Source organism: Gossypium hirsutum, chromosome A05 (genome assembly GCF_007990345.1).
Source record: "Gossypium hirsutum isolate 1008001.06 chromosome A05, Gossypium_hirsutum_v2.1, whole genome shotgun sequence".
Classification (NCBI taxonomy): domain Eukaryota; kingdom Viridiplantae; phylum Streptophyta; class Magnoliopsida; order Malvales; family Malvaceae; genus Gossypium; species Gossypium hirsutum.
The window spans coordinates 60,318,665-60,326,590 of record NC_053428.1 but is presented as its reverse complement, the minus strand read 5'-3'; the positions used below and the strand labels follow the sequence as shown (position 1 = coordinate 60,326,590).

The window sequence follows — 7,926 nt, the reverse complement described above, 5'->3', positions numbered from 1 at the left end:
GTAATTTAACTGCTCGTTCTCCATGTTGTGGCCATAGGGTGGGTATTCTAAATTGTTGGATCCACCTTCATTTGCTTCACACTACATTACTGGGTGAACCTTTGAAGAACTAAGAAAGCTATCAATTTTTCTATTCAAAAGTTCTACCTGATTAGAGAGTATGGTGACCGAATCGACGTTAAAAACGCCGACTATTTTTGTTGGTTTTGTCCTCATGACTTGCCACTGGTAATTATTTAGTGACATCTTTTCAATAAATTCATAAGCATTCTCAGGTGTCTTATTATTGATAGTTCCACTAGGGCTGCATCGATCATCTGTCGAGTCGAAGGATTCAGGCCATTGTGAAACGTTTGAACCTGTAGCCAGAGTGGTAACCCATGGTGAGAGCACCTTCTCAACAGATCCTTGTATCTCTCCCATGCATCGTAGAGTGTTTCTAAATCCATCTGCACAAAAGATGAGATATCATTACGTAATTTGGCTATTTTAGCTGGCAGAAAATATTTTAATAAAAAATTTTTGGTCATTTGTTCCCAAGTAGTGATTGACCCTCGTGGTAACGAGTTCAACCATTGTTTAGCCTTATTCCTTAACAAAAAGGGAAACAACTGAAGGTGAATGTCATCATCAGAAACGCCATTGATTTTAAAAGTGTCGCAAAACTCTAAGAAATTTGCCAAGTGAGCGTTGGGATCCTCGTCCTGCAAACCATCAAACTGAACAAACTGTTGGATCATTTGAATGGTGTTAGGTTTCAGTTCAAAATTATTTGCAGCAAAAGCTGTAACACCCCAAACTCGGCCTAGAAGTCAGGCCTAAATCTGGCGTGTCACATTGAAGTGTTTTTTGAAAACCATGTTCTCATTGAAAACCTTTTTTACTACTCAAAACCTCTGGCCATTTTAAAACTTGTGAAACGTTAATTCCCTTAAAACCTTATTTGCTGCGGAAGCTTACTTTTAAACAGTTGCAGAAACGAGATATTTTGAAATCCAGATTTTGTTTTGGAAAATCGTGGCCTACTTCTAATAGATATTAAGCATACTAAATAAATCTCTCAAATAAAAGATTAAGAAAATAAAGAGGCCTTAATACAACCCAAATAAAAAACCAAAGTGCTTAACTAAATAAACAAAATAGAAAAACATGTGCAGTTGTGTGGTCGTCTCCGAGTCCCTCTGCGACATCATCCACCTAACGCTAGGGATTACCTGCACAGTTAATAAACAAGGTGACTTTATGAAAACTCAGTGTGTAATCCCTTTACTAGAGTAACAGTCAGTAAACAGACAGAATTCAGAATCAGTCCAGGCCGGAGCCCATTACAGTAATAGTACAGTCTAGTTCAAAGCATACGTGGGCCAAAGCCCGTTACAATATCATTTGGGTCACAGTCCATAACAGAATCAACTGGGCCTAGCCCATCTTAGCCTCAATTGGACCGAAGCCCACATCGCAATAATATCACAATAATACCATACATGCAATGCTGTTCAACCCACCCCAGTAATCCAACTGCTACACACCAACTCCGTCCCCCGGTACACATCATGTAAGGATATAAATATCGACCCACCCATCTGATACACATCAATGGTAGCCCGGTTGTGGTACTACCTTCAGTGCAGCAAGCTGCTAATCAGATATTAGGCTTAATAGCCATCGGTGGATCCACGGTCGTCAAGCAACCATGCGATCCTCATATACTTCATTCCATAATTCCCAACCCATGCAAATGTCGTGTACGTCATGCTCAATCATCACACGTGTATGCAGAATGGCCACACTCAGTAACAGTCTTTTAAACATATATTAAGAGCATATCAGTCATACAACCACAGTCAAGTCAATAAAAACGTAGTCATACATTCATAATCAAATCAGTCAAATTCGAAGTCTAAGTTGATCATTTACCCTCAAAGGCAAAACAATCATTTTATCCTATAGGGGTATGTCGGTCATTTTACACTACAAGGGTATTTCGATAATTTTACACTATAAGGATATTTCGATAATTTTACAAATCGAGGGTGTTTCAGTAATTTTACAAATCGAGGTATTTCAATAATTTTACAAATCGAGGGTATTTCAGTAATTTTATAAACCAAGGGTATTTTAATAATTTTACAAATCGAGGGTATTTCGATAATTTTACAACACGAGGGTATTTCGATAATTTCACAAATTGAGGGTGTTTCGATAATTTTACAAATCGAGGGTGTTTTGATAATTTTACAATCGAAGGTGTTTTGGTAATTTCACAAATTAGGGGTATTTCGGTAATTTTACAAATCGAGGGTATTTCAGTAATTTCTTTTTATTATGGGTTTATTACTTACCTTGGCCCGTTAACAAGTCCTCGTTGGCTAAAGTGAACAGATACTATGCACCAAGTAGGATTCTAGAGAAGATGAGGTGAGTCATTAAGACCGCTTAAGTACCAAGCTCTCTCTAGATCCAATCATAGACATGCATATACCAATTGCCACACCTTAACCTTATGACTTGTCCATGGTCGCAATTAATTAATTATTTAAGTTTTATGTCTACTTAAGTAGTTATCAAAAACTAGGTCCACAACCTACTAAACACTAACAGATCCACACTTATTCATTTGGCCCCTTTAGGTGCAATCTCGTTCACATGGCCCATCAGGCCCAATCACATTCATATGGCCCATCAGGCTTAATCTCATTCACATGGCCCATCAGGCCCAATCACATTCATATGGTCCATCAGGCACAACTACTTCTGACTTAATAGTTAGATTTACACAAGCGGGCCTACGGGCCCATCGAGCCTATTCGACCCATCAAGGACTAGAACAACCTTAGCACACGAGAATGCTCGTGGTCGATTTCAGTTTTTTCCGATTTCTAATAATGAAGGGCGTGAATACACACCTGTTTATGAGAACCCCCGGAGTCCACGATCACCAACCTTGGCACATCCTGCATTGGGTCTTAATCACCTTTTTTTCCACCAACTTATCTGGTTCACTCTATTTAAAGCCAGCTTCTCACCATTTCCCATGTTAGCTTCCCAATGTGGGATTACTTTCAACCATTAGGAAAATTCCTTATTTTCTTATGACCACCTCAACCATAGAGTTCCAGTCCAACTCCACCTCCTACACGGCTCAAGCAGCAAAATAAATACTCTATTGTGCATCCTAAGACTTGAACCTTAGACCTCACAGTTACACAACACGCCACCTTGCCACTCCACCACAAGCTCTTTCTACGTCATATTTTATCCTCAATTAAATATAAGGTCTATAGGCCAAAGTCCAGGTTCCTTTAAAAGAAAAACCAAAATAAATTGCAAGAGCCAAGACTTGAACCTAAGCTCCCTTGCAACCTTAATGATGCTACAACCACTAGACCACAAGCTTCCTTGTGTCATTTATTTACCACAATAATTTAATAGGCCTTCATCCAAGAACCCAGGGTTTTATTCACTTATTACCAAAATTTTCACTAAAGCCTAGGTTTGAACCTAAGATTTCTCCAACACTTCTCAGGGCATTAACCAAAAGCAAACATTTAATTGTGTCATTTACTTGTACAATTAAATGCTTATATACAACCTTCTTACGGACCCATACTAAAGGCCCAATACTTCTAGGCTCAAACTTAGGGCGTTACAACAGCTGGCCTAACTATGCTCGATTCAGTTCCTGTTAAAGAAGGTTTAGCATAATCATACATAGTACGTGGAGCAGGATTCTGATTAGCAAAAATTGCAGGAGGTAGCGAATTTTCTTGGTTTTCAGCCATCTCCTCGGTCGTGGTTGAAGTATCGTCCTCTTACTCTTCCTCGGTGTATCGTAAGCTTCGCCTTATTTCTCTTCTGTTTATACGAACTATGTGATCGATCTCACTACAAATAGTAATGGTCCCGATGGGTTTCTTCTAGTCATACACTATAAAAACCTGCTTGGAATGAATAAAAGAAAACTTAGGAAAAAAATTAAATTGCAAATAAAGGAGAATGGATAAAGTAATAAAAATCGAGTGTTCCTAATATCCTAGTTCCCTGGCAACGGTGCCAAAAACTTGGTACGTGATATTTGTGACAGGCTTTAAAAATTTATAATTAATCGTTCTTGAAACTAACTATTATCATGATGCAGGCAAGTGTACCTTTTGACCAGTAGTATAGCTTTATCAAGACCGGATTGTCGAACCTAAAGGAACCAAGAGTACTAGTAATTACTTTCTTTTTATTATCTAGCCTAAAAATTAAGGGATTTGTTTATCTAAACCAATTAATTAAACTAAGAAAGCACAAAGAGAAATTTGGGAAAAGCTTTTGGGAAAGTTTGATTGATTAAGACAATACCTGTGACAGCCCAAAATTGACCCTAGTCGGGAAGTGGTTTCGGGACCACAAAATCGAGTCATAAAAATAATTGATTTCCATATTCTATGCTTATTATGTGTGTACATGAGTATGTGGAAGTTTCATTCTCCAATTTTGTCAATTGCATGAGAAATTATTAAATAGGGATTGATATGAGACATGGTGAAAATATGATAGGCTAATTTAAAATGGTCTATTAATGCATGTTGTGAAAATGATGGGTTTGCATGTCAAATTACCCAAAATTTGAGCTAGTGGTTGGCCATGCTATGGATGGAAACATGTTGGGAACATGTTGGCCTAGTGAGGTATGTAGGAAAAAAATAAAATAAGGGGCATGGGCATAAAATAATGAAAAGGAGTATGATGAATACAAAAAAAAAATGTGTGTAGTTGTTTCCCCCCCCCATTGCCGTGAGCTAAAGAAAAGAAAGGAGAAAATTTTTGTTCATCCTTTCTCATCTTCATTTAGCCGAAACTAGAAAGAAAAAAAACAAAGAAAAAAAAATGCTCATCCTTTGGTTCATCCTTGGCCAAAAATTTTAAGGAGGAAGGAAGAAGAAAGGTTGAAGAGGTTCGGCCATGCATGTAGCTAGGCTAAGCTCAAGAGCAAAGGGGAACTAAATCCGATAAAGGAAAGGAAAAAGTGGTCGAATAGCTATCGGAATCGTTCGACAACACCCGAGGTAAGTTCTTGAGTAAGAGAGCTTAAATTATGATGTGATTAGATCATGTTTTAAGCAAATTAAAATCATGCTCTTTGTGTGGCTATTGAGCCGAATTTGCAAGAATGATAAATGTCTTGTGTTTGAGTTTTGCTAACGAAAATGAAATACGAATGGGCCATGATTTATTGTTAAATGTGCATGGTTATTTGAATGATGTCCGGGCTAAGTCCCGAAGGCTTGTGCTAAGTGACAATATCCGGACTAAGATCCGAAGGCATTTGTGCGAGATACTAATTCCGGGCTAAGCCCGAAGGCATTTGTGCGAGATACTAATTCCGGGCTAAGCCCGAAGGCATTTGTGCGAGTTACTAAATCCGGGTTAAGTCCCGAAGGCATTTGTGCGAGTTACTAAATCCGGGTTAAGTCCCGAAGGCATTTGTGCGAATTACTATAACCGGGCTATGTCCCGAAGGCATTTGAACGAGGAGCTATATCCGGTTAAATTCCGAAGGTACGTGATTTGGGAATGAATGAACTTGCTGTAAAATTCCAGTTAATACTCTCGAAACATCCCAACATTGAGGTATGTTTCGTATGTGCTTGAATTTAGTTGAGCCCTTACAAATAAGTATTCGCTCAGTTGATAAACGAGCTACCGGCCTTTGGCTGAGTTGATCTTTTGTGTATGTACATAAGGGTTGATAATGTGAAGCAAGTACGATATCGTAAATTTGTGCATATGAAATTATCCGTTTAGCTATATGAATGCTATACTTTTGTTGTGCTGGAATTCCTTGCTCAAAACTTACTAAGCATAAATTGCTTACTCCGTTTCATTGCTCCTCTATTTTATAGATTTGGTTCTCCAGCTATCGGACTCGGGATCTTGAGGTCAAAGTCGCCCACACTATCAAAGCCCCCTTTTGGTACAATTTTGGTTGAACTTCGAAATGGCATGTATAGGACTACCCGTTTGCTGTGGTCGTGGACCCTTTGGACTTGTATAAATTTTGGATAGCCATGCGAAAATGGCTTATATGTGTTTGAGTATATTGTTATAATCATTTGGTGTGGATATGCTTGACAAGGATTGGCCATGGGGATGGTTAATCACTTTCATAAATTGTGCTATTTATGCAAAAAGGGCTAGTTGAATCATGGAAACCATGAAATAGGTAAAGTCTACCTTAAAGGCAGATGCTGACAGCAGCAGTGATGTAGATTTGGAAAATCACTAAAAATAGTAGGAAGGGAATTAAATAGTGAATAAATTATGTAAACAAACCTTGATGAATCTAATTTCATAGTAAAGTAACGAAACAATCATACGGATAGTATGTTAAGAGATATTCAGGTTCTCATGAGACAGGGCCAGAACGGTTTCTGGATTTCCTGTTCCGACTTTGGAAATTCATTACAAATTAACCAGAGATAATTAAGAGTCATACCATATATGGATAGATTCCTCTCTGAGTCTAGTTTCTATAGAAACAAACGGAATCAGTATTGGAGCCCTGTACAAGGAGATATCCAAGTCGTAATGCGCAAAGGTCAGGGTAGTCGATCCCTGTAACATGGGAGACTTTGACTAATAAACTGTACTAATTGGCCCGACCAAAAATTCTAGAAAAAAATATGTAGATGGGAATATGAGTCTAGTTTCAGGGAAAAATCACGAAACTGATTTTCGAGTTGTGAAACTCAAGATATGATTTTTAAAGCGACTAGTACGCAGATTGGCAGTGTCTGAGAAATATTTTTATAAGGGGTTTAAAGTCTGTTAACACCTCGTGTTCGACTCCGGTGTCGGTCTCGGGTTCGGGGTGTTACATTTGATTGGTATCAGAGCTACGGTTTAGTCGATTCTAGGACTACTGTAATGCGTTGGGTCTAGCTATACATGCCATTTTATGTGATTACTTGATAGTGTGGTGATTTCTGACAATTGTAAATGTGTTTATTTATAGTAATGGATCCTGATCCCGACCGAGAGGTAGCTGATGATCTTGAGAGTGTAGCGCTTGCTCCCGCACAAGGGACAGTGCCGGCGGACTCTCAACCTAATGCTAGTAACCTGAATGATGAAGCTAGACAAGCTTTCTATAGCGTGATGAATGATTGGTTCAACCAATACATTCGAACTAATACGGCTGTCCCACAACCTCCATTCCCAACTAATACCACCCCCGCACCTACAATACCTCCGGTAACTGACCAAATAAGGTCAAATAAGCCCCCAGTTGACAGAATCCGAAAACATGGGGCTACTGAATTTAAGGCTACGGATAGCGACGATGCCAAGCAAGCTGAATTTTGGTTGGACAACACTATCCGGGTACTCGATGAGCTATCTTGTACACCCGATGAATGCCTAAAGTGTACTATCTCCTTGCTACGCGATTCTGCCTACTATTGGTGGAGTACTCTGACTTCTGTTGTGCCCCGAGAGCAAGTAACTTGGGAGTTTTTCCAAACTGAGTTTCGGAAAAAGTATATCAGTCAGAGATTTGTTGATCAAAAACGGAAGGAATTTCTTGAGCTTAAGCAAGGTTCTATGTCAGTTACTGATTACGAGCGAAAATTTGTTAGACTTAGTAGATACGCTCGGGAATGTGTTTCGTCCGAGGCTATTATGTGTAAACGCTTCGAGGATGGGCTGAATGAAGATATAAAAATGTTCGTTGGCGTTCTTGAAATACGAGAGTTCGTAGTACTTGTCGAGCGAGCTTGTAAAGCCGAAGAGCTTAGAAAAGAAAAACAAAAAGTTGATGAGGGAACTGGAGAGTTTCGTAAAAGATCCTCGGGAAAGTCTCTTCAACAGGCATCGAAGAAATTTCGAGATGATGTGGGCTGGTCGAGAGGCACTTCGGGCCTTTTTAGACGAGATCGT

At 39.0% G+C, this 7,926-nt stretch overlaps 1 non-coding gene across 1 annotated transcript; it reads left to right on the top strand.

Annotated features, from left to right (window-relative positions):
- Positions 1 to 375: 375 nt before the first annotated feature.
- On the top strand, positions 376 to 482 carry LOC121230044 (small nucleolar RNA R71). The gene has a single exon (XR_005927996.1). It is a non-coding gene; the product is annotated as a small nucleolar RNA R71 (small nucleolar RNA).
- Positions 483 to 7,926: the final 7,444 nt, after the last annotated feature.